The sequence below is a fragment of the Crocuta crocuta genome, unplaced genomic scaffold (assembly GCF_008692635.1).
Source record: "Crocuta crocuta isolate KB4526 unplaced genomic scaffold, BGI_CrCroc_1.0 scaffold51, whole genome shotgun sequence".
Taxonomy (NCBI): Eukaryota; Metazoa; Chordata; class Mammalia; order Carnivora; family Hyaenidae; genus Crocuta; species Crocuta crocuta.
This window is the reverse complement of record NW_027527624.1, coordinates 3,610,415-3,623,457: the sequence shown is the minus strand read 5'-3', so window position 1 is coordinate 3,623,457 and position 13,043 is coordinate 3,610,415. Positions and strand designations below refer to the sequence as shown.

At 36.6% G+C, this 13,043-nt stretch overlaps 1 protein-coding gene and 1 long non-coding RNA gene across 6 annotated transcripts in view; one reads left to right on the top strand and one right to left on the bottom strand.

Moving 5' to 3' along the window:
* FBXL7 (F-box and leucine rich repeat protein 7) overlaps positions 1-13,043 on the top strand; it is a 381,373-nt gene that overhangs the window by 135,399 nt on the left and 232,931 nt on the right. The window lies entirely within an intron of this gene.
* The window catches only part of LOC144238318 (uncharacterized), a 65,445-nt gene that overhangs the window by 37,244 nt on the left and 15,158 nt on the right, over positions 1-13,043 (bottom strand). For 4 of the 5 annotated variants that reach the window (XR_013337079.1, XR_013337076.1, XR_013337073.1 and 1 more), the window contains exon 4: positions 11,835-11,970. This is a non-coding gene — a long non-coding RNA (uncharacterized LOC144238318). Of the gene's footprint in view, positions 1-2,346; positions 2,631-2,761; positions 2,908-11,834; positions 11,971-13,043 lie in introns of those variants that run through there. The other variant, XR_013337078.1, reaches the window with a different exon arrangement.

The following is a 13,043-nucleotide window of genomic DNA, read 5'->3' as shown; positions in this document are numbered from 1 at the left end:
TTTGCAATGCATCAGTGTGATTAGAACTTGATTTCAGAATATGTGAAGAATTCTTATAATTCAATAATAAAAAGACCACACGTCCAATAAAAAATGGGCAAAATATTTGAACAGAGACTTCATGGAAGAAGATATATGAATGCCAAAAAAATACATGAGGAAAGCTCCAAAGCATTAGTCATGGGGGAAATACTAGTTAAAGCCACAGTGAGACACTGCTACAGACCAACTGGAATGGCTACAATTAAACGATGAAAAAGACTGAACGTATGAAGAATTGGTGAGGATGGGGAGTAAGCAGAACTCTCATTAACAACTGGAGGGAATGTAAAATGCTATATACTCAATTAAAAAAAATTCAGTTTTTAAAAAAGTTACACCAACCGTACGATCCAGTCATACCACTCTTAAATGCTTACCTCAAAGAAACAAAGTACGTGTTTCATACAAAGATTTGTACACAGATGTTCATAGTAGCTTTATTTATAATATGTTAGAACTGGAAATAACTCACATGTTCATCAGTAGTTCACTGGGCAAACAAACTGAAATATCCATACCATGGAGTACTATTCAGGAATAAATTTTTTTTTCTGTTTATGCATACATCAACAGAGATGGGTCTCAAAATAATCATGCTGAGAGAAAGAACCCAGAGAAAAGCATACAATATGACTCTATAAAGTTTTGGAGAATGCAAACTAATCTTAGTGACCAAAAGCAGATCATTGATTACTGAGGGACATTGAGGGGTAGGGAGAGTAGAGGTTACACAGGGGCACAAGGAAACCTCTGGCAGGTGATGGTTTTGTCCATTTACTTGAGTGTGGACATGGTTTACCTGGTTTATACCTATGCTACATCTTATCACCCTAGACACGTTAATATGTGCTTTTTATTGTATATTAGTTATGCCTCAATAAAGGTAAATAAAAGCTCACTTAACCCCAAAAGAAGTGCTCACGTACCCTACTAATGAAAAATGTGGACTGTAATTTTCTTTCTACCTGGCCTCTTATTTCTAGGAAATAGACTTCCCACGCGTGAGACCCTATCTCAGCATTGTGCGTGGTACCTGAAAATATAGGGCCTGCTTCAGCCTGTCCAGTTTAATGGTCTGATACATTCTCACCCATTTTGCTCCTACTGTCTGCTTCTGAGTATTGCCTACCCCGGCTTCTCCCTAGCTGCGCTTTCTCCCTCCATTGGGCTGCCCAGATATTTCACATCTCGCCCTTGTCAGCGATGACCACACACCTGCAGAATAGTGTGCTTTGGCCTTGCACCCTAAATTAACGTTTGCCAGACTGCACACTATTTCATTGGCTGAACCTGATGCTCTCATCGCTTACCTCATCCCCAGACTTGCTCCTCATTAGTTGCTAACCCTTTACCTGACACTGACCCCTGAAATTTGATGAGTTCCTGTCTATAATATGACTGTGGGCAAAATTTAAGAACATGTTGCCATAATATTCCTTTTGGCCAGTTCGTGCTGAAATGCAATAGGTCTTTAAATAGGGGAAGATGAAAGTCTCTACAACTTATATTTTCTTTGATATTTGATACTCAAGACCTAATATAGACCTGGATTTTTTATTTTATGATTTATTAGGAATGAAATTCTATATTTGCTTTATTTTCCTTAATGGTTCCTAGGCTACTTTTGCCTCGGGTTTTCCTCATCTGTATGCATGTGTTCTTTCTCTTCTATCAATCTGAAATATAAATGCCAGTGTATCTTCTTTTCACATCTGACTTATCGACAAAGCTTTCATTTGTTTTTACACCTGGCTCTGTCCATCTCAGTCCCCATGCCTGTACCTGCGCTTCTGTTTTCACTTGTTCATTCCTTGTTGGTAACAGTTTCTCCTCTCTCACTTTGGACTTTTCTCTGATGTTGTTTATTAGGATAGAAAGTACTCATCCATCAGCAAATGTTTGGGTAAAAAGTGTTAACCCGTCTCCTTCAGGTGGCAAGTTTTTCCTACGTGATCTAAATGTAGGACTGTTTCTAGGAAGCAGTGATTGCCTTGATGGTTAAGGGATTTTGCATCTCTCCAATGGGCATTTTTCCAGCTGTAGATACAGCCATACTTAGAGACCAGTGCTAACTACACGAATGTGTAGTTACATGAATGTGGCTTCTGCCTCCCTCTGGGCTCATCTTTTCTCCTTCTGTCCATCATACTTCCTGGAGTAGAAAGAATTTTACTTAAGCCACAGGCCAACACCTCAGCCTCCTGCATCATGGGCAATTTTATAACCCTACTTCATTCTCTATTTGGAAGTTTGTATTATTACCCACAGGAAAGAAATGCCTTAAGATTTTATTTAAATCCCAGCTTATCTGGAATTGCTGATAACATTTATTCAGACTCAGTTGTTAAAGGGCTTGTAGCTGACCTACGGGCCTGATTTCCCTGATAGGAATTATATTCCAGGATGGAAAGCTTATCAAAATTTACCACGTAACTTTGCCTTTCATCCATCTGGTACAGTGTGTTGTAAAACTACTCAAGTACTTGAGGAACAGTGTTAAAATTAAAGAAGATATGCCATGAAAGCTCTTGGCCAATAAAAAGAGCAAGATGAAATGTAAAGCAGTTTCAATTTCTCCAAAATGTCACCTGTAATGGAAAAAGTTAATGGAATAAAAAAGACTTGCTTTATCCATTTGCCCTCATTGTATTAATCTACTGTGATATCATCATTTCCTTTTGGGGAGTTCTGCACAGAAGCTACCAGAAATTACATGTACCTTTAGTTTTCCTGATGCATGACCAAACTGATTTCAGTTTTCCTCGGTGTGGTATTTATTTACAGAAACGTGCCCATTTATTGAAAACATGAATGACTTTGACTCAAACTTGGAGAACCAATAAACATCATTTAGCAGCAGTGAACCTGTCAGCACATGAAAATGAGGTTTATGGTCATGCAAATGTCTTCTACTTCATTTGGGTCAAATACACCAAACAGTGAACTAATTAGCCTTAAGTAAACTGGCTTTCGTTTCCACAGACGGTGGAACCGATGATTTCTTAGAGAAAGGTTTATTTTTACTCTAGGGCAAGGGTCTGTAACTCCTTGGAATACCCCTGAATGATTCTCCAAATCAGGCCAGATGAAACTGGCAAATCACAGATGGTTATATGGGTGTATAAATGGTAGGGTCCTTAATTAGGCTTATTGATATCACTGAGAAAGGAGCCTGGGAATCCGTTTGTGCAAGGACAAGATGAAAAGAGGATCATCTGCCACTTACTTCTGTTCATGAGGGAAATTTATAAAACAAGAACGACAAAGCGTTCTTTAGCAATCGACTTAACTTCCAGCCACAGACTCTCTTACAGTTTGAATGCCGGATTCATATTCGGTAGCCACCTCTCTATTTTAATATCCTTGATGTCTATTACTTATGGCTCATTTTTGTCTTGAATTTAATACCTGAAGGATTCAAGGTTATTTAAAGGATTCCAGACCTCTAACTATTCCCCAAAGCTTTAATCTCTGAAACAGAAAACTTCCTGATTAGGAAAACAGATGCCTGCTTTGGCCCCTTGAAACACTGAACTACCAGAGACATTGTCCAAGATTTTTGGTGGTTTTTCTCTGTGTGTATTGGATAAATTTTGAAAGGGTAGGCATTAACATTTCATCTGAGATTTTTTTAAAAATTATGGAATAGGAATCTGCCATAAGCCTTACTTTATTTAGATATACACATGTGGGTTCTATAATTATAAGTCTCTAGAATATAAACTACATGTTGAAAATTGTATATATTCAGTTTTATGTTTGCATACTATTTACATGCTAGCAAATTTCTGAGAATGTGGTTCAAATGGATCTTACTGTAAACTGGGATATGGCTAATTTGTCATGGCATATGTAGAGTGCTTCGCTTCAGAAACACTCATGTTCCTGGTGTGGCCATGTTAAGATGTTACTGATGTCAGCACACATTTTCATCCAAGTTAAATGTAAACATCCTGTGTCAGCCAGCCCAAGGTGTGGAAATAAGCAGAAGCTGTATTTCTTTCTGTGGTATCGGAACTGAAATAGGAATATAACATTTGACTGAATTAGTCTGCACTCCCATATATGCGGTGATATAATCAAGCCAAGGTCTAGGCTACAGCAAAATGTCTTGATAAACAAAGTATGGCTGATCAGTTGGCCTGAAAGTTGTGGTTCCGATGTGCCCGAAATAGGTTTCCATGGGTTTGGACATATCAACCATTTCCCATGGTCTTGGAAGAGCAAGAGAGTCCACTTTAGAAACTTGGAGTTTGGGAACATGAAAAGTGAGAGAGACCTCAGTGCCTGTTAGATGAACTCACTCATTTTATAGATGCAGGACCGAGAAGATAAATGACTTACAAGACCTGATCATCTTTGCGAAGCCTTGACCAAAACTTGAATCATTTGACCTAGTTCAGTGCTGCAGTGGCTACTCCTAATGTGTCTGAGTGTCCTGCTCTACAAAGCATGTTCCCATCACAGAACTTAGTGCTGGTGGAGCCCCCAACCTTGATCACTTTTGTGCGTAGGATCAGAATTATTTTTGAGTAAATTATTTTGTTCAGAATACTATGAGCATTTTATAGGAAAAAAAAACAAACTTCTTTCTGTGCTTACCCCTTATTTTGCAACCAGTTGGAAATTTTAGCTTCGTATTTACAGGAGACACTGGAAGTATATAGGTTGTATGTAGAGAACGGATAATGTCACAATGTTTGCTGAAGATTTGACTTGTGAATGCGTAGGTTCATTGGAATCAAAGTAATTTATGAACATGTCAAATTGCAAGATAACACTGGTAAACCATAAGGACGCACATGCATGCATATAGTTATTATTATAGTAAAAAACAAAGAACTATAGAGTCTAGACAGTGACTATCTAAAAGATGTGTCAGTTTGAAAAGTAATAAATCTAGTGTATGAAACGACTTTAATTAGGAAACTGTTTTGTGTCCCATCAAATTCATTTTCTATAAAGAGATTAAGTGATCAATGTAGAGCGCTCTAGGAGTTACTTATCTGAAGAGTAGACACTAAGTATTAAATATGGTAGAGTCAGATGCAGTTAGGAAAATAGCCTAAATTGACATTATAAAAATGGAAATGAGAAAGATCCCATTCATAATCACATGGGGGAAAGGAAGCCATGAAATACCTAAGAATGAATTTAATGAAAAAGATTCTATGAAGTGACCTATAAAATTATATTGAAGGGTATAAAACAAAATCCAAATAAATGGAAAGACAGACCATGGTCTGGATAGGAAGACTTAAAATCATAAAAATATTACTTCTATTGAAATTAACATATAGATTTCATGCAGTTCCAATCAGAATTCATTTTTTTCTCTCTTTTGAACCACATATGTGATTCTAAAGTGTATATGGAAGAAGAAACATGTAAAAATTGCCAAGAGAATTTTGAAATGGAGCGACAGCAAAGAAGCTTGCCTTACTAGATATGATAACCTAATATAAAGCTACTTTAAACAGTATAGTACTGGCCCACAACAAACAATTCTATAGGGCACATAAAGATCATTTAACATGTAATTAAAGATGGCATTATGAGTCAGTGAATGAATTATATTATTCAGTTAATGAAAATGGAAGAATGGCTGTGCCTTCGTGAGAGAATAAAATTGTATTCATATTTTATTGTATAACAAACTACAGATGAATGAGAAATATGAATGCTAAAGAGTAAGACTGCAGGAGTCTTGGAAGACATTCCAAAAGAATATTTGTGTAATCATCATGTGATGATTTTTTTTTAACCAGAACCATAAAAATAGAAAAAATCCCCATCAAAACCATAAAACTAGAAAGAAAAAAATGACATACTTTATTTCATGAAATTTAAAAACATATGAAAGGCAAGGACTTCACATAATGGACATTTTAAATGTTCGCTGACTTGCCAACAATTTTTGAATGTCATTCAGATGTTTGGGGAATTATCCCATTTATAAATTCTGCCTTCCTAAGGTAGAAGCAGAAATCCACTTTCCCAGTCTGCCTTGCAGCTAGTGTTGGGACTTCAGCCTCATGACCAAGATGGACCCATTCATTCTAAATTCTGGTTCAGAAGAGTGTGATGTGAAGAAGAAGGTGGCTCATGGAACTAATTATGTTGAGAGTGACAGAGAAACACTTCGCTGTTACAAAAAGCAATGGCAGGGACCTCCTGCGTCCTAGGGGTTGGGAAATCTCCTAGTTCCCAGTGGAACAATGCAGCAGTTTACTTGGACATTTCCCCTAGCTCTGTGGCTTCAGAGATCAGTTGTTGATTTCTTCTTGGAACTTCTGTGATCCATCTAATACCCTTTAATAAATTCCTTTTCTGCTTAAGCTAATAGGAGAGAGTTGTATTTGCAACTAAGAATTCTGAATGAGTCACCCCCATAAAAGGTCGAAAGACAAATGCTAGACTTGAAAAGAGTAATCACAACCCAAATAAGAAAGGATCAAAACAACTGAAGACAAAAAAATATGCAAGTGATATGAACAGGCAATCTATTAAAGAAAAAAATGCAAATAAAAAGGTACATAACCACCTGGATAATTAGGGAAGCAGTAATAAAATCACATTGCAACCATCATATTTACTAAAACTGAAAATTAGGATTCAGGGCTTGAATGAATGCAGGAACATATTTATTCTTATACTCTGTCAGTAGGAATGGGTAGGCATGAAGCCTTGTGACCTGGCAATACTTTGTACAATTAAAATATGGACACTAATTGATCTATTAGTTTCATTCACAGAGATTTATCCAAAAACAAATAAAAACACTTGATCTGTATGATAAACATAAACACACATAATTATAAATAAAGAGGTTTATCACCAGTTTCTTTGGAATAGAAACTGTTCTTGATGTTCTGTTAAATGAAAATGTCAAGTTACAATTTTATCTCAATATAAAAGATTATATATATAAGTATATTTTATTTTAAAAGTTAACATTGTAGAAGATACTCACTAATTTGTTAATCGTGCTTATGTTGTCAAGGACATACTGGGAGATTTTTTAACTCCCTGGGGAAGGAGCCACATTTCCATCAGCAGGTGCCAGGGAATCTCCATCCTGGTCCAAGCTCTAATAGAATCATTTTGAATCTTCCCATCCCATCGCCTTTGAAGAGTAAATTTCCTATTCCTTTGCTTTCCAGTGTTTACTTTTTCACAAAGAAACTGAGTGATTGTCATTGCTACCAGTCACTGAAGCAGATCAAAGTTCAGTGGAAAGTACTTGAATATGGGGACTTGTAGAAGAGAAATTAATTAGGAGGAAAAGGGTACCTGCTCAAGATGTCTTTGTAGATTTCCCAAGTGAAGCACAGCCATCCAGTTTATCTCTCCAAAGTCCCATTCATTATAAGGAGGTAAACAACTTTATTGTTAATTTAATGTTTAATACTGCCCACACATTAACTTGAAATCATATTGATGACACAGTCGAGTTGGGTGTGTACCTGTAACTTTTTTTTAATGTTTTTTGTTTATTTCTGAGAGAGAGAGAGAGAGAGACAGCGCAAGCAGGGGAGGGTCAGAGAGAGAAGGAGACACAGAATCCGAAACAGGCTCCAGGCTCTGAGCTAGCTGTCAGCACAGAGCCTGACACGGGGCTTGAACCCATGAACCGCGACATCATGACCTGAGCCCAAGCCGGACGCTTAACTGACTGAACCACCCAGGTGCCCCTGGTGATACCTGTAACTTGATAGTGCATGCAGGCTCTTTACATAATCCTAAGTGTGCAGCACACATCTGCCCATTCTATAGAAGTTGGAGTCTAACAATTTTTAAATGCTCTGGTTTCATTTTCTTTTATTTTTGTGGCATTTCCTGTAACACATTAAGGCTTTGTAAGGTTAAGGATCTTGCCTCTCTCACTTCAGATTCCCTTGACACAGTTTGCCATTCCAGTGGGGAACACCTATAGTTTCTTAAAACTGCTGGATAATCCATGTAAGTTCTCCATATATCTGACTGTTAAGAAGCAATCTTTTATATTGAGAAAGTCATCATTTATTTCTACCTCTCACCTGCTGGTTTCAGGATGACACAAATACAATTTCAAATTCTAAATGTTAATTGCTAGCATATAGAAATACAACTGATTTTTATTAATTGACTTGTATCCTGTGACCTCGCTAATGTAACTTATTAGTACCATTTTTGTAAGATGTTTGGGATTTCATATGTAGAAGATCTGCAAATAAGGCAAGTTTTAGTTCTTTCTTTCTAGTTTCTGTATATTCTGTTTGTTTGCCTTGCATTACTGCATCAGCTAGGACTCCTATACAGTACTGAACAGAAGTGGTGACAGCATACATCTTTGCCAATCTTAGTGGGGGGAAAAGCACTCAGTCTTTCACCATTAAGTATATTGTTAGTTGGAGAGGTTTTTTGGTAGACATCCTTTATCAGGTTGAAGAAGTTTCTTTTTGATCCTAGTTTGCTGAGAGTTTTTACTATAAATAGATGTTTGATTTTGCCCAATTCCTTTTTTTTTTTTTTTTTGCCTCTGTTGGTCATCTTTTGAGAGTAAGTAGGGGAGGGACAGAGAGAGAGGGAGAGAAAGAATCCCAAGCAGGCTCCATGCTGTCATTGAAGAGCCTCATGTGGGGCTTGAACTCACGAACTATAAGATCATGACCTAAGCAGAAATCAAGGCTCAGACACTTACCCAACTGAGCCACCCAGATACCCCAAATTAAGCACTTCTTGAGTATTGAGCCCACTTTCCATTTCAGGGGGAGAAACCACTTGCACATGATGTTGTCCAGTTTACATCTTGCTGGATTTAATTTGCTATTTTTGTTAAGGATTATTTTTTTATCCATGTTCATGAGGGATATTGGTCTGTTATTTTTCTTGTCTTGAAATAGCTTTTTCTCATTTCGATTAGAAGGTAATGCTGATCTCCTAACATGAGTTGGGAAGTATTCTTTTATCTTATGTTTTCTGGAAGAGCTTGTGTGGAGTTGGCATTATTTCTTTTTTTTTAAATGTTTGGTGAGTGTCACTTATGAAGTATTCTGGACCTGCAGTTTTCTTTGTGGAAACATCTTTTAACTGTGAATTTAGTTTAATGGTTAAATGGCTGTTCAGGTTATTTTTTTCTTGAATGAAATTTGGTAATTCATGTCTCTCAAGGAATTAGTCCATTCATTTATTTTATCAAAATTATTGGCCGAAAGATTTTCAGAATGTCATCTTATTATTCTCTCAGGTCTCTAATATCTGTAACGATGGCTCCTCTTTCATTCCTGGTATTAGTAATTGTTTCATATTCTCTCTCTCTCTCTCTCTCTCCTGCCCCTGTTGCTTCATAACAGTCTGGCTAAAAGTTTATTATTTCTTTTATCTTCACAAAAGACCGGATTTTGTCATTTTTGTTATTATTTTTCCATTTCAAAATGATTTCTTTATTGGCTCCTGCGCTTTTCTCCTTCCTTCCTTCCTTCCTTCCCTCCTTCCCTCCTTCCTCTTTCTTTCTTCCTTCCTTCCTTCCTTTCTTTCTTTCTTTCTTTCTTCTTTCCTCCCTTCCTTCCTTCCTTCCTTCCTTTCTTTCTTTCTTTCTTTCTTCTTTCCTTCCTTCCTTCCTTCCTTCCTTCCTTCCTTCCTTCTGCTTCCTTGGAGTTTTATTTGCTTTCCTTTTTCTTTTTTAAGCATCTCATGATATAAACAACTCTTAAGTTCTACTTTCTTTGTATCTCATGAGTTTTTATTTGGGCATTTTCATTTATCAATTCCATTTTTTTTTAATTTTGCTTGTGATTTCCCATGTGTTGTTTCTAATTATTTCCTTATTTTTCCTATTTATAAAGATACTGGGATTTTCCATGTTCTTTCAGTGATTGATGTCTAGTTTAATTCCAATGTCATTAGGAAATAAACTTTGTGTGATTTCAGTCATTTTAAGTTTGTTGAGATCTGTTTTATGATACAAAGTATGTTCTATGTTGGCAAAAGATTCGTGTGCACTTCAATCTATATGTAGTTATTGGATTGTGTGTTCTTTAAATGCCAATTAGGTCAGTTTGGTAGATTGTATTCAAATCTTCTGTATCCTTAGTGGTTTCCTATGTACTTAATTGAGAGTGGAGTGTTGACATTTCTATCTAAACTGTGGATTTCTTGATTTCCCCTTGTAATTCTATTAGATTTGTTTCATATATTTTGAGCCTCTGTTGTTCTGTGCACACACACTCAGGATCATTGTGCCTTCTTAAGGAAATGACCCTTTATAATTATAAAGTACTCCTCTGAACTGTAGTATCCCTTTACCTGAAATCTACTTTGCCTGGTAATGATACAGTCATTCAAGCTTTCTTTTCATTAGTATTTGCATCCATTTACTTTAATCTAGCTATGCCTTTTTACTTAAAGTGTATTTCTTACACACATTATGCCATTGGATCTTGCTTTTAAGAGTCCATTTACTATGTATTCAGTCTACCTTTTGCAATTGGAGTGTTCATGCTGCTTACATTTAATATAATTGTTGATGTGATTGGCTTCATATCTACCATCTCACCAGATGTTTTCTTCTCATCTAACTTGTTCAGTTTTTCTTTGTTCATCTTTTCCTGCCTTCTTTTCTATTGCTTTGCTGTTATTTTTATGATTCCACCTCATCTTCACTCTTGTTTATAATACTTTATGTGGAGGATTCTTAAGGGTTACATTATACATCATTAACTGATTACAGTCCACCTTGAAATAATAATACAGGGCATGGCCTGTAGTGTGAGAACCCTACACCAGTGTACATCCATTTTCTCTTCCCAGCCTTTGTACTCCCGTGGCCATGGAGTTTTTGGTATAAACCCTGCAACCCACATACCTGTTGGTTAGGCCTTCAATTATCTTTAGAAGTGATTCAAAATAAGAAACATATCTTTAGTATTCACCTTCATTTTTATCTTTTCTGGAGTTCTGGTACTTTGTAAATATTCAGATTTTTCATCTGGTCTCATACTTTTTTCTGAAGACCCTGTTTTAACATTTTTTATTTTGTCATTGTTGCTTTGGGCTTCAATAATACATTTTTACAGCTTGTGTTTGTCTAACAAAGTGCTTACTGTGATTTCATTTTTGAAAGATGTTTTCATGGGGTAAAGGATTCTGGGTTGACCATTTTTTTTTGTTTGTTTTTCTTTAGTACATTAAATATGTTACTTTCCTGTCTTTTGGGTTGCATGTTATTTTATCTTTATTCCTAAATATGTTAAGGTACATTTCTCCCCTCAGCAGCATAAAGATTATATATATATTTTTAATGTATATTTATTTATTCTTGAGAGAGAGAGAGAGATTGAGAGAGACAACACAAGTTGGGGGAGAAGTAGACAGAGGGATACACAGAGCCCGAAGGAGGCTCTGGGCTCTGAGCTGTCAGCAAAGAGCCTGACATGGGGCTTGAACTCATGAACTGTGAGATCACGACCTAAGCTGAAGTTGGATGCTTAACCAACTGAGCCACCCAGGCGCCCCAGGATTATACTTTTAATAAAAGAAAGATTCAAGAAAGATTCAAGATAATGGGAAACATTTCGTGCCTGCCCCTCACAGCAGCTGATCATTGCTTGCTCACCAGCACCACTGAGAAGGGTTCTTACCACTTTCCTTCCCTGTTCTCATGTCTTACCAAGAGCCCGGATATTAATATTGAACTCTCCTTTTTTTTTTTTTTTTTTTGTTTTTTTGGACTTTCAGCCATTGTAAGCCAACACCTGAGTCCAAGTGTGGTCCTTAAGAATCCAATCAACTTTCAGCTGATTTCCTCTTACCTACTTGTATGGAGGCCACTTCTTCCTCCCATGCTGTGCCAAAGGTTGTCTCCTGTCTTTCCTTGGAATTCAGTTTAGATTGCTTTATGAACTCAATTCTTATATCCGGATCACAAGTTTCTGGGTTTTCCCATTGCTGCAATGAGAACAGCATTATCTTACAACTTTTTACATCATAATTTGCTATGTGTTTGAAGCTGTCCACCAACCTAGATATTCTTTTATGAATGGGTTACAATTTGTTTATAGCCCACTTACATTACTCTGAAATAAAGATAATTCTTCAGGTGAACAGAGTAGAGTAGGCTAGATCCACAGCTATATACTTGTCAGTGTCAATTCAGCTTTTACTATGCCCGTGCATATTATTGGATCATAACGTGTTTACTGTCAAAATATCTGCTAGGTCTTTTTCATACATCCTGCCATTGCTAAACTGTGTCTTCCCAACCTGGCACTTTTAACTGTCTTTTTGATCCCTGGAGCAAAGTTTTACAAATTGTCACTTTAAATTATAGTTTGGGGATTAATGTAATCTCTGCAGACTACCTGGATTTGGGGAATCCTGATCTTCCATTTAACAGAGTTGCCGTTCCTTCAGTAAGTTACCGATGAAACTATCAAATAGATCACAGCTGAGTCCAAAGAAGGACCTGCCAGAAATGCCTCCTCCCAAATTTAACACTGATTCATGAATTGGTGACATTCAACTTGATAAAGTCCACTTAAATAATCTGGTTTTTATATCTTATTGCTCTTGGTCATAAGATTGATGCTAGTTCTGAGTTGCTATGTGTCTGTGTGTCTGTGTATATCGAGAGAGAGAGAGAGAGAAGTTTGTTGTACATAGTAAAGCCATGCTATCACTTAATGATTACTGCTTCAACATATACCCACTTTCCCTTCCTCCCTTAATAATCCATAGTAATATCTACAGTTTGGAGAATGCCTTGCTTATTTTTTTTAAATCATAATATTTTCCCATTTTTTCTTTTATTCTTCTAGCATCATTTCCATTTTCCATAATTTTTCAAATCCCATGTTCACTGGTTTTCGGTGCATGTCTCTTGGTACTCCAGGACATTTTTAGCCCAAGGCAGAAAATGGGAACTCACTTGGGTCATCACCAACTATTCTGTATGCTCCTTTATTCTTTTTTGGATTCATATATATTTAACTATTCTTCCCACCATTTTCAAATGGTAGCTT